A 12985-nucleotide genomic window follows, 5' to 3' on the forward strand; every position below is an offset into this window, starting at 1 on the left:
TCAGGAAAACCACTGGACGTTAAGGGACCACATACATACTCTTCCTTCCTCTCCCTCCCACCCTTCCTCAGCAGTGAGAACAGGAAGTTTGCTTTCTGCCAGTTACAGAGTTAAGAGGGTCCTGACCGGTCACAACAAGAAACAGGAAGCACAGGAGTCACTATGTCATCTGCAGCTGCCATGACAAGACACTTTCAAACGCCACTTCTGAGCGGCACAGGGCAAGACGACAGCATCGAACAGAAGTCCTGAGGAGGGACAGGACTACTCACAAGTCATTCCTATCTGCCAAAGATGCTCACCGCGGAACTCCGACTCCGGGTCTGGTAACACACATTCTCACTTCACGTAACGCCCAAACCCACGGGTCAGCTGCAGCCCTACTATCCACGCAGCAGAGTGGCTGCTGGTACCATCACCACCAAAACACATGTGAAAACCTACACGCGTCCAGGTGAAATGCTGCGTTGGGAGAGCCTAGGTAAGAAGGAAGGAAGCTGCACAGGTCATAACCTATGGAGAGCACACATACATTCTGAGAAATACTCATTTTTGCTAAATCAACCATCTTAGGAGATCAGGTAGGAATACATCCTGATTTAGTATTTTTATGAACATCTGTTCAAAAAAATTTTTTTTAAAAATGAGACATTGTGGAGGGCAAACTCTATGTAGAGAGCCAGTCATACTGATAGATCCAGGAGCAGAAGACAGACGCGCGCCACGGCAGGTGACTCAAGGACGTGCAGAAGTGTACACACATCCCGTGACTTCACTATTGCATACACAATCGCAGAGTTTAAAATATAAGCAAAGTTTTAAGGGATCTTAAAAAAAAAAAAGGACCCCTTAAGGGAACAAGTTTTAGGTAAGATTATGAAATGTGGTGTTATAAAAAGTTGTCCCTGCTCCAAAAAAAGAAAAAAAAAAAACTTCAAATGTTTCAAAAGACACACAAGGCAACATGCTCACATCAAGTCAGCAGAGACAGGAAGACACAGTAAGCAGTGAGCAGCTGCTGGGACAGCTCACCTAACCCAGACTGGCAGTGCCGCACTCTAGGGAAACCTGTGTGTGGACGGGCTTGCCACAAAGCTCGGCAGATGACACGAGTACACAGCACAGCCACCTCTCTCCTCTTAATGATCATGCCATTAATTATGTACCAAAGACATCACAGAATACGCTACAAAAGCAGGGTCACAGCTCCCAGCACGGTCGGCAACCGCCCACATGCTAGGTCTCTCGCCTTCGAGATCAGGAGCAGGCGGAGAGCTCCCTGGGAGCGTAACACTTTGGTTAATGAAGGATAAACACAAGTTCAAACACAAAAGCAACCCACTCCTACTTCTGAGGCAATTACCAAGACAAGAAGAGCAGAGGTGGTATATTCCTAACAGGAATGCAACTTTAGGGAAGAAGATGGTGGAAATAAAACCATAAATGCTTTTTTGGTTTTCAGATTGTGGAAAATGGCCAACAAACGAAAGAGACGCTTTTATGCCATTTTAACCTCATCAAACAGGGAGGGAAAAAAGGACACAAAGCTAGCCAAGGTAACTCCAAAGGAGGAAAGAAAGCAGCTTTCCAGAGTGACACGGTCAGCACAACCTCCAATGCTTCTGCTGGAGCAACGTGGCTTATGTATCTGGGAGTTTAAAACTGCAAACTCTAAAAACAGCACGTTCTACCCCTCCGCCTCCCCCTTGCTACCGAAGCGTATGAGGACGCAGACAGCTGTGTTCATGCACAGACACAACACAGAAGTCACAGGCCACATCTGGACTCCACAAGCATACTAATCTGCACTGTTTGTAAGGGGAGATGTGGGCACCCGGGCAGAGAATGGAGCTCCAGTGCAGCTTGAGGAGCAAAAGCACCTTAGAGAACCCCCGAAAACCTCATCGTCCATGTCCGCACACCTTGTCTTCAGGTCAGTCATGGAAATTCTGATCCTGGGATGTCTACAAATTGACAGAAGAGTTCCTTTTACTTTTTTTTTTTTTTTAATTTTTTAAAAAGATTTTATTTATCCGTCAGAGAAAGAGAGACAGAGAGCACAAGCAGGGGGAGCGGCAGAGGGAGATGAGCAGGCTCCTCACTGAGCAAGGAGCCTGGTGTGGCACTGGATCCCAGGACCCTGGGATCATTACCTGAGCAGAAGGCACACACTTAACCGACTGAGCCACACAGGTGTCCCGATCGCACTCACTTAGAATACTGCAGCAAAGCCACTGCCTGCAAAGCTCCCGGGTGTATTCAAATACCTTCCCATGCTCCACTGACATCAGGTCAGGCTGTGCTTATTCTGGCGTGTAAATCAAATTTCTGATCATCTAACAGAACGGTCTCTCCACCTGAATTCAGAAAACTGGACACAGTTAATAATTCAGCCTGAAGTATTTTTTTTTAAATAGTCACAAAAAAAGCAGTATGCTTTTTTTAAGGGCACCTGGGTGGCTCAGGTGGTTACATGTCTCTTGGTTTCGGATCAGGTCATGATCTCAGGGAATCTGAGATCCAGCTGGGCATCCCGGTTCCACGCAGCGCCAGTTGGCTTGTCCCTCTCCTCGTCCCCCACCCCCGCTGCACCCTCCCCATGCACCCATGTGGGCGCTCTCTAAAATAAATAAATAACGTGGTATACCTTTTTGGGGCACCTGAGTGGCTCAGTTATTGAGTGGCTGTCTCTTGATTTAGTCTCAGGTCATGACCTTGGGGTCCTAGGTGAGCCCCCCTTCCAGCATCAGGCTCCGCGCTGAGCTGGGAGTCTGCTTCTCTCTTTCTCCCTATGCTCCCCCAACTCGCGCGCACACTCTCTCTAAAATCAATAAATAAATCCTAAAAAATAAAGTAGTATGCCCTTTTTTATTTTTGTAATCCCATAGAGAAAGGCAAAGTATAATGAAAAACACTAAGAAATCAATTACACAAAAGCAAAGTTGATTATCAAGACCTTAATGATAAACAAGATAAACACTCACATCAGGTGGAAACTACAAATGTCCACAAACTAGATAAATCCTCAATTACAGATCAGAATATAATTACATCAATGTAGTACAAGTAAAAACTGACTCTCGGGGGGGGGTGCCTGGGTGGCTCAGTGGGTTAAGCCTCTGCCTTCGGCTCAGGTCATGACCCCAGGGTCCTGGGATCGAGCCCCGCATCGGACTCTCTGCTCTGCGGGGAGCCTGCTTCCTCCTCTCTCTCTGCCTGCCTCTCTGCCTACTTGTGATCTCTGTCTGTCAAATAAATAAATAAATTCTTTAAAAAAAAAAAAAAAACTGACTCCCTGAATTTCAGCCTTATAAAAGTAACTCATTAAATACCAGATTTATAAGACTGATAATTAGCCATGATGACGTAAGAGCAGGAGTTGGCAAACTGCAGCCCACAGACCAAATCCCACCCACAGCCTGCACACTAAGAATGGTTTAGATATTTTTAAAGGGTTGTTTTAGGAAAAGAGAAGAGAAGAATATGTGACAGAGACCGAATGTGGCCCGCAGAGCCTGAGATATTTACTACCTGGTCCTTTACAGAAGTTGAGCGTCCCTGGCTCAGAAGGCAATCAGGTTCCCAATGACTCTAACTTTCTTCCCTCCCCGCTATCTCTGAGACGACATGGGTGTCCACCCAGCGTTTTCACAGCCCACCCGGTAGGGTGCGGTCACAGGGGGCTGGCCCAGATATCCAGAGACCCATTCTCCTTTCCCTAGGAGCTTACACAGACCACGTTCCCAACTTCTTGGGCAAGTAGGTCCTGCCACATGACAATGTCTTCCCCAGTGTGCCATAAACCATAAAAACCTCCACGCACTCTCCTCTGCATCTGGCTGGATGTCCAAGACAAAAGAGGCTCTAAGGGATGGCAGAGCCAAAAAATGGAAGGTGCTTCCACATCCCCAAATCACCACCTGGAAGAAAGTTGCCTGACAACCTCAGGGCCTGCTGTGTTACGACGAGCCATCACACAGCTGGTCTGTGTGTTCCAGCAGTGTGCAGCGTGTCCTACCTGACCAGCCAGCTCCTCTGAACCCCAAGCCTGTGACTTCCTGTTTTATTATACTTATTTAAGCATGAGAACAGGAATTTTTTAGCAACTATTTAAAAATGCCTAAGTCCTTTCATTTTTCATCATCCTGAATTAGAATAGCATTTTAAAAATCAGAACACTTTGAAATAAGCAGTTCCACTGCATTTTCTTTAAACTGGGTACGTTACAAACTTAAAAATAAAATAAAACCACAGTAGACTCCTTAAGCAAACCCGTATTTTATCTTTTGGCCAAACAGCAAACTGACCGGAAATGAATAGCACCAGAATATTAGTTACCCTAGCTTCTACTCGTGTCCTTTGAAGTAAACAAGCTAGGTATGAACTAACAGTTACAAAGTTCAACCAGGGCCCTGTGGTAAAACGGAGTCCTTTAAAATATACAACTAAGATACTCAGAAAAACTGGAAGGGGAGAGCACTTCAACCACTAGTTTTTACTTAATATAAATACACTGTAAAGCTCATACCCTAGCTATACCTCAATAGGGTTTAGGGATAAAAAGGAATAGAATTTCTTATAGTAAACCAAATCACCGGCTTTTCTATTAACAAGACCAAGAGGGAAATGGTAAATAAACCCAAACTATCTTTCTTCAAAATCCTTGAGTTGTTTTGTTTCTTTGTTGCTTTTGTTTTTAGATCTTTTACTTATCTATTTGAATCTTTTTTTTTTTTTTTTAAGACTTTACTTACTTGACATAGCACAAGCAGGGGGAGCAGCAGGCAGAGGGAGAGGGAGAAAGAGACTCCCCAGTGAGCAGGGAGCCCGACACGGACTCGATCCCCGGACCCCGGAATCATGACCCCAGCCAAAGGCAGAAACTCAACCGAATGAGCCACCCAGGTGTTCCTATTTATCTATTTGAGAGAGAGAGAGAGAGAGAGCAAGATGGCGCTCACACGCACAGTGGGGCTGGAGAGTCTTAAGTAGACTCTGCACTAAGTGTAGACCCTGATGTGGGCTTGATCTCACCACCCTGAGATCCAGACCTGAGCCAAAACCAAGAGTCAGATGCCCAACCGACTGAGGCACCCAGGCGCCCTCTCAGAGTTGTTTTGTGAGTTGGATTAAGTGACTTACAAGCAGGGTTTTCTCTAAAAGAGCTGAAGGTCAGGCAGGTGGGTCACTGGGGAGTGACCTGTCAGCTTGCCACAGAAGGCCTCCACTGTGCTCTGCACACCCCAGAACTCAAGACACAGGTGAAAATGACCATCCTACACGCACGAAACAGGACCAAAGGATCCATAAACCTATTTAGCTCAGACCTCCCATTTAATTAACGGTCTTCTAAGATTACTGAAATACCCTCCTTCTTGGAAGCAAAATCTGGGCCATGGTACCTTTAATTCAAAGCAGTTAGGCAGTAACACTCTGTTTCTGGGAGAAAAGGTGCCATCCTGTCTGTGACAAGGAACTAGTACAGTCAGGCGGTTAAATTCTCTGTAAAGGTATGAGAACATCAGACCCTCCGATGAATTTTCCAGGGTGCCGCCAACACAGAATATTCAACAAGGGCCCAAATGTGGTATATACGTACACCACCTACAACCACTTGCTTTCATCAAATAAACATCACTTCCTCCCCAGTCCTGTGAGGACTGTTAAGCATCTACACGGACCCGGATTCCCATGCTGGCTCCACTACTGGCCGCCCCTGAAGTCTTGCGAAAGGGACTTTACCTCTCTAAATCTCAGTATCCTCACCAAGCAAACTGGTCGTGAGTCGTCGCTGAGAAAGGCCCGGCACGGGAGCTGAACCGCACCAGTACCACGACAACAGGAAGTGCTCGCCTGTGCGACAAGCACGCCCCCCACACAAGCATGCAACGTTTAAACCAGTGCTCCCGCCAAACGTTCATGGGCACAGGGAGCACGTAGGGTCTTGTGAAAACAGAGTCACAGCTTCAGACACCGTAAACCCGGGATCAGGCCCGAGATTCTTGTCTCTAGCAAGTCCCCAGACGCTGCTGCTCCTGCTGCCCTGGGTTTAAACTGTTGCTGATCATCTGCAACAAATTGCAATAAGCACATTCAAACTAATTACACAGCCCTGAGACAAAGAGAAAAGCGTATGATGCAAATATGTGACTATGTTATTTATTTCAGAAACTCCCTGTGGACAAGCTGATACAAGAGGGTTTTCCTTGGACATGACAGATGTAGAATGCAACATACTGTATCACTTTCTAACAGGAGCCCAAAAAGAATGACAGGACAAACGCAGTGGAAGATAAACCAGTAGCTTTCTGAAGGGAGATGCTGCTGATCGCCCTGCCTACAAATGACAGAAGCAAGCTGAGGAAACGAGAAGGAAGAGTGTCAATGAATTTAAAACTCAAACACTTCTATTCCTAAGAACTGTGCTTGAAGTTAGCAATGTTCTCTCCCACAAGAAGCTGTACTCCCTGAAACCTCCACCGCACACTACTGTTCACCGTGGAACATCTGGACGCAGGGCTGGTTGGGCCCAAGGCAAAACATTCAAAGATGCAAAAGAAGATTCCAAGATTATTAAGAATTTCTGAGCTTATGAGGAACAGCTGAGCATGAAAGCAAACACTTCTGGTCCCGGGGCCCTGAGACCACATGGGTGGCACATGCATGAAGACAGCCTGTCCACACCATGTCATCACCGGCCCCGCTGGAACAGCCAAGATCCCATGTCCTAAGTGAGTATCCGCTAATGTCAACTCCTCCTGTTTCACAGCTGCGGTCCCTCCAACATACAGAGTACAAGCCACAACGGGAGAAGGAGCAGCTGCTTAGTCCAAGACGACACAAAAGGGAAGACTTAATCTCTACACTAAATGTTATAGATCTTTAGTATTTTTCCTACTTAGGTATGCGATGAAAGGAATATCCGTAATAGATTTCTCATGATCTCAAACAAAGGTGTACAAGCATGTACTGTCAGAGTTCAGAACCCTGTGCCCCGGGGTACCGCTCCTCCCCAGGCTCCTGGCTCCCGGCTCGGAACAGAGCGGGCGCCACCTACCGGCTCGCCTGGCCCTGCCCGACAGAAACAGCACCGCACGCGCCGCGATGAGAGCCACGTGTAAGTTTCAACGTTCTAGCAGCCACATCAAAAAAGTAAAGGAAACGCTACATTAATGTTAATAGTATATTTTATTTAACCTCACACATCCAAACATTATTATTTCAACACGTAATTCTTCTGGTACGAAGTCTTCAAAATCTGGGTGTATCTTACACTTACAGCTCATCTCCATTTGGACCAGCCACACTCTATGCGCAAGCGTCATATGGGGCCAGCGGTTGCTGTCCTGGACAAGAGAGTTCTACTTATGGATTACTACAATTATGATTCAGAGTTTCTCCCCTGGTACTAAAATAACCACCCTCCCCCAATCTTCTTCCACAGCCAAAGTCAACAGTTAACCACCTTTCCCACACAGGGCTAATGTGGGGTTGGTGAGGAGAGATTATGGGCCACGTTTTTCCTTTCTTCTAATGCAAACATACATGAGAAATCATGTTTATTCTTACACATATAAACCAATCTGTATAGTCTTCAACTTAAAAAAGTAGGTCACAAGAAAACTAGAACTGTTTTTTGGCCTCTAATATCCAGAAATATTTGTAGGAATTAAAAGGGCTCGAATCAGGAGGGCCATAGGCAACTCGCTACTGGTTTCGATACACGCCGCCAAATTGTAAAATAGGGGCAGGTCTCTGGGAATTTCATTTTCTAAACAAACTCAAAAATACCATAAGGGCACCTGGGTGGCTCAGTTGGATGGGCATCTAACTTGCTTTTAAGCTCAGCTCATGATCTCATCTCATAGGTCATGGGACTGAACCTCACACTGGGCTCTGCGCTCAGCCAGGAGTCTACTTGAAGATTCCCTTTCCCCCCAACTTTGCCCATCCCCCTCTCTAAAATGAATAAATAAATCTTTTTAAAAATATAAAGAAGGAAAAAAATGCCTAGGACACTCAAATACGTTGGGAAACAATGTTTCATCAACGTAACAAAAAAAAAAAAAAAAAGACACTAGACTCCCCATCATCTTGGAGTAAACTGAACCTTCACGGTCCCCATTTAGATTGAAAACAACTTCCTTATTCCAGAAGCAGCAGACATAGTCACTCCAGCCTCTGGTCAAGTTTACAAGCAAGCTGGGAACAGGACGTCGTATCAGACAAATCGAGCTGCTAAAAGGCGGCGCACACTGGCTCACGTCCTCCCGCCAGCATCCAGACACCTGGAATATCAGGACGCCCTGGGCCTGGATGCAGGTATTCGGGGAACTCAGCGGGGCAGCATCTGACAAGACCCAAAGGGGGAAGTGCTGGGCTCAAGGAGGGTGGGGGGCTGCTCGCTCCTCGCACCGAAAGCTGCCTGCCACAAGAAGGGGGCGGGGGCAGAGCACCGATGCCGGGAGGGCGCAGTGCCACTGTGAAGGGAGGTCACTTCCACACTGTTCGCTAACATAAACCACCTCCTCTCAGCAAAGCTGAATGCCTACACGAATGTTCTAACTTTCCCATGAAGAGGCAAAGACACGGAACACACAGAGTAACAGAGGGACTCTGACGGCAGCTCTGGCTCGGCACCATGGGAGAAGATCACAGAGGAAGGGCAAGTCCACCCAGGAGCTGCTTCCGCATTTCCTACTGGTGCCCTCCTCCAACCCCTCCCAAAGGCTGGACTAATTAAATCAAAGATCACAGTGCCTATTAGAGATACATATTTTTCTAGAGGAAAGGCAACTCTGAGCCACTTTCATTGTATTTGCTTTGTAACTTTGTAAAGAAGCACTGTAACTGCTTCTTCCAAAGAATATGTCAAAGGCAATCACGTTTCTACCACCCAGATATTCCAGAATCGTTTTCACTTTGTAATTTCTTTGATATGTCAGATTTTCTTTGAGAAATAAATAAAGGAGTCAATTCCATTTATTATGTGTCATATTAATCAGCAGGTACTGTGAATGCAGGAATACTACAATAAATGGTCCCAACCCCTTGAAAATGACAATAAAACGGAGAAAAGAAAAGGAAAGAAAACAACAAAGAGAAAAGAACATGAAAAAGAAAAAGAGAATGAAAGGTATCAACTCCAAGCCTGTTCTGTAGAAAGGGAGCTCCAGAGAGGTGAGCCTGACCAGAAAGACTTCCCTATACATAAGGCCCTGAAGACAGGCAGGGTTCAGTAGGTAATGCTACAGCAAAAAGTGCTCCGGGCCAGCAGACAGAGGTCTGCAACCACAGAGAACAAGAGAGAGGTTTCCAGTAGCTTCAGGAAATTCATGGCAGGGGGAAGGCCCTGATAACAGGAAGAGCCGTTCAGAAGGCGCAAGGATAAGCTTAGGCATCAAGACCTGGTCTCGAAGGGCCCTGCAGGGATACAGAGCAGAGCTGCACGGGCTCACTGCAGAAGCAGAGACAGAACCAGTGGGTCTTAATGGAGATAAACATACTTTAAAATATCTACAGTAATGGTGAAGCAACATATTTTAATAACATATGGAAAGAAACAATTCTGGGCAGAAGCAGAGGAAAGCGACAACAGAGGAGATGACATTTAAGCCGTGGCAGGTCATCTTCAACAGAGGCTGGACTCCTACAAAGGCCAAGGGAGAGAGAGGTCTGACCTGCTCCAAGCGTTTGGGTGTCACTGAAATATGGGGCCAGGGAGGGAGTGCTGAAGACAAAGAAGGCCATGAAGGTGACATAAGCAGCAGAGTCAGCTACCACAGGGCGAATGAGCAGAAGGTCAGATGCGCACTGTGCATACAGAACCGCCTGCAATGCAACGGACAGACCAGAGAGAGAAGCCTCAAAAGGGAGCAACCCATCCAGAAGCCTGTGTCAGAACGCACAGAAGGTGGGGAGCCCTGCACAGCCTCCACTCTGAAAACCACGGTACCCCGAGAGCTTTCCCACTAAACTACCGCTCCTCCCCCAGCGCCAACCATGGTTCTGTCTCTTCAAAGCCCAACTTTCATTTTTCTTCAGTCCTGGCTATACTACGTGGTATCAGATGACAAAAATTTACGGCTTGCCTCTAGCATTCTGAGCTGCCTAGGAAATACAGAAGCCTCAGAAAGCAAACATCACCCCCACACTGGAGCTGACTCCAAACCCGGCCCTTACACTCAGATGCTAAGGGCCGGGAGCAGGCTGCAATCTGATCACCCAGGTCCCCTTTGCATTAAAAAAGCCAACTGCCAGGGCGCCTGGGTGGCTCAGTGGGTTAAAGCCTCTGCCTTCAGCTCAGGTCAAGGGATCGAGCCCCGCATCAGGCTCTCTGCTCAGCAGGGAGCCCGCCGCAGCCGCCTCTGCCTGCCTCTCTGCCTACTTGTGATCTCTTGTCAAATAAATAAAATAAAATCTTTAAAAAAAAAAAAAAGCCAACTGCCAACCTGGGAAAACCCAGTCTTACTTCTGTCTCCTGGTCCGCATTAAAGCAAGTACTGTGCGCCTATACACACAGTCATCACGAAAACACAAATGTGTAGGAATTTCTATGCATAATTTCCACAATTCCAAAAACTTCAGTCCAGTATATGTAAAGCATAATATTTTACTAAGAACAAGTTTTGTGGGTCTTTTCAAAGTGAGACTGAGGGGTTGGGGAGAAAAAAGACAAGTAATGAGGGGGACACAATGGTAACCAAGTTTTTGCCAGAAGTCTTGTTAGAGATCAAAGGAATGAAGGCAAGGAAAACCCAGCTGCATCCAGGTGCTGTGTGTGTGTGTGTGTGTGTGTGTGTGTGTGTGTGTGTGTGTAAGAAAGAGAGGAATAGGGATGGGGGAGAGAGTGCACACACAAACAAGCCAAGGGTAAGAGATATAATCAAAGTCACATCAGAGAATTCTTATGGGATCTAACAGTGGATTTTCCATCTCAAGCCCCAGGATTCTCTGAATCTCTGAAACCAGATAGAAGAGTCAGCAAATCCAAGTCAAACATTAGAGAGCAGCAGGAGGGGTGGTTGCTCTCTTCCCCGATGCTGCCCTCCAACTTCTGGGGAAGCCTAAGAACATTAAAAGGAGGACCAGTAAGTTCACCCTGCACCAGTCAGACTGCTATGTCAAAATTAAATGCAACTGGCAGAAACCCAGGGGTACTGACAGGGTGCACGGAAGAGTCACAGCTTTTCATGCCCAACGCTGGGTACGGGAGCAACAAGAAGACAAAGCACACGCAGCCCAGCGGCTTCCAGAAGTTCCTAGTCCACAACGTCAATGAGCTGGAAGCGCTGCTGACACGCAACCAGCCTCACCGCACAGAGACTGCTCACGATGTCCCCTCCGAGAACCACAGAGCCACTGTATGAACAGCAGCCCGGCTGGCCCCCAGAGTCACTTGTCCCAGTGCCAGGCTGCGCAGCGAAGAAAAGGAATGGGCAGCTCCTGTTCAAGCTGCATTTGTGTTCATAAAACCATAAAACTACAGAAAACAAACAAATGGACAAAGAGGGACAGCAGTGAGCTGGCTCAGCACAGAACAGCGGTGGCCATGTGACCATGTGACTGCATGACCATGTGACTGGGTGACCGTGTGACCATGCTGAGGAGAGCCATGGCCGACTGCGGCCTGAGCCCGAACGAGCTGCTACAGCGTAGAGAGAAACCGGTCCAGAGATGTAGGCGACTGTAGTAAGCGCCACATGAAGTCATGTTACGGTGGGACCAGAAAGCAAAGCCACCTCAGAATAAAGTCCGAGATGAATCCGGTCTAAGACCTCGGGAGATCTAATCCTGCTGCAGCCTTCTGGGGCACACGCCCCTTTGCCAGGCACCGCCACACCTTGCCCTGGGGACGAAGAGACTGCCAGACACAGGGCTCCTAAACAGATGACCAGGCAAAAGGCCTCGCCACTTGGGGGATAAAATAACCAGCTTTGCTTGTCTTAAAGCTCTTCTGTAATATCACCAAACATAAAATGAGAGCCAGTGAGTGAAAAATACAGATGATGTGTGAGCAGAAGCACAAACTCATTAAAGATCAAGCTAAAGGTTACATGCATACACGCCATGAATACACGCGAAGCCCTGAGGAACTCTGGCCAAAACCCCGATGACCCTGCCCGAGAGGACCCATGCAGGAAAGGAAGGCGATACTAAGTGACGGCCGTGCTGCTTTATAAATCTCTTCTCAAGTCCATCTGACATATAACGCATGGCTTCATCTGGGCTGACATGGAGCCTCAACAGGAAAATGGAAGGATTACACAACCTTCCAGATGTTTACTGGATAAACATAATTCTCCACTCCTCTGGCAACTCTAGCAGGACAGCAATAAAGGACAAAGGAAAAGAAGAATGCCAACAAATGTACGAAAAGACAGAAAACAGAGAAATAATTCAGAAAGTCCAACATCCAAGTAACATAAGTTTTAGAACATACCATAATCCACAACCACCTGCCTCATCAAAAAATACTGTTTTTTCCCTCCAAGTGAACAGAACAGGACTCTGACCTGCTAGGACCTCCACATCCTATCACAGTGAGTGGTAGAGCAGACCTTCGCAGCACGGTGGGAAATTCCACAATATCAGAGATAAAAAACATTATATTTTATCTCAACTTTTCTCGTGAGAAAAAAATACTCAAAAAAGGACTGAAAATCAGAATGGTATCAGCTTCCTCAACAGCAATTCTAGAAAAGAGCATTTTCAGACATGGAAGGTTGGAAAGATTTATTCACACTTTCTCAAAAAGCTACCAGAAAACGGGCCACACCGAGGCACGGCAGTAAGCGGGCAGGGGCACCTGGCTGGCTCAGTCAGCTGAGCATGTGACTCTCGATCTCGGGGTTGTGGGGTCAAGCCCATGTTGGGAGTAGAACGTACTTAAAAATAAAATCTTAAAAAAAAAAAAAAAAGGCATGGCAATGGCCACGAGAGGAAGACACGGAACACACAGAACCAGGGGTCCCACACACTGAGA

General features: G+C 46.9%; 1 protein-coding gene across 9 annotated transcripts in view; it reads right to left on the bottom strand.

Annotated features, from left to right (window-relative positions):
* Positions 1-12985, bottom strand: part of PPP6R3 (protein phosphatase 6 regulatory subunit 3) — a 144388-nt gene that overhangs the window by 74815 nt on the left and 56588 nt on the right. The gene's annotated exons all lie outside the window — the stretch shown is intronic.

The sequence above is a fragment of the Martes martes genome (genome assembly GCF_963455335.1).
Source record: "Martes martes genome assembly, chromosome: 10".
NCBI lineage: Eukaryota > Metazoa > Chordata > Mammalia > Carnivora > Mustelidae > Martes > Martes martes.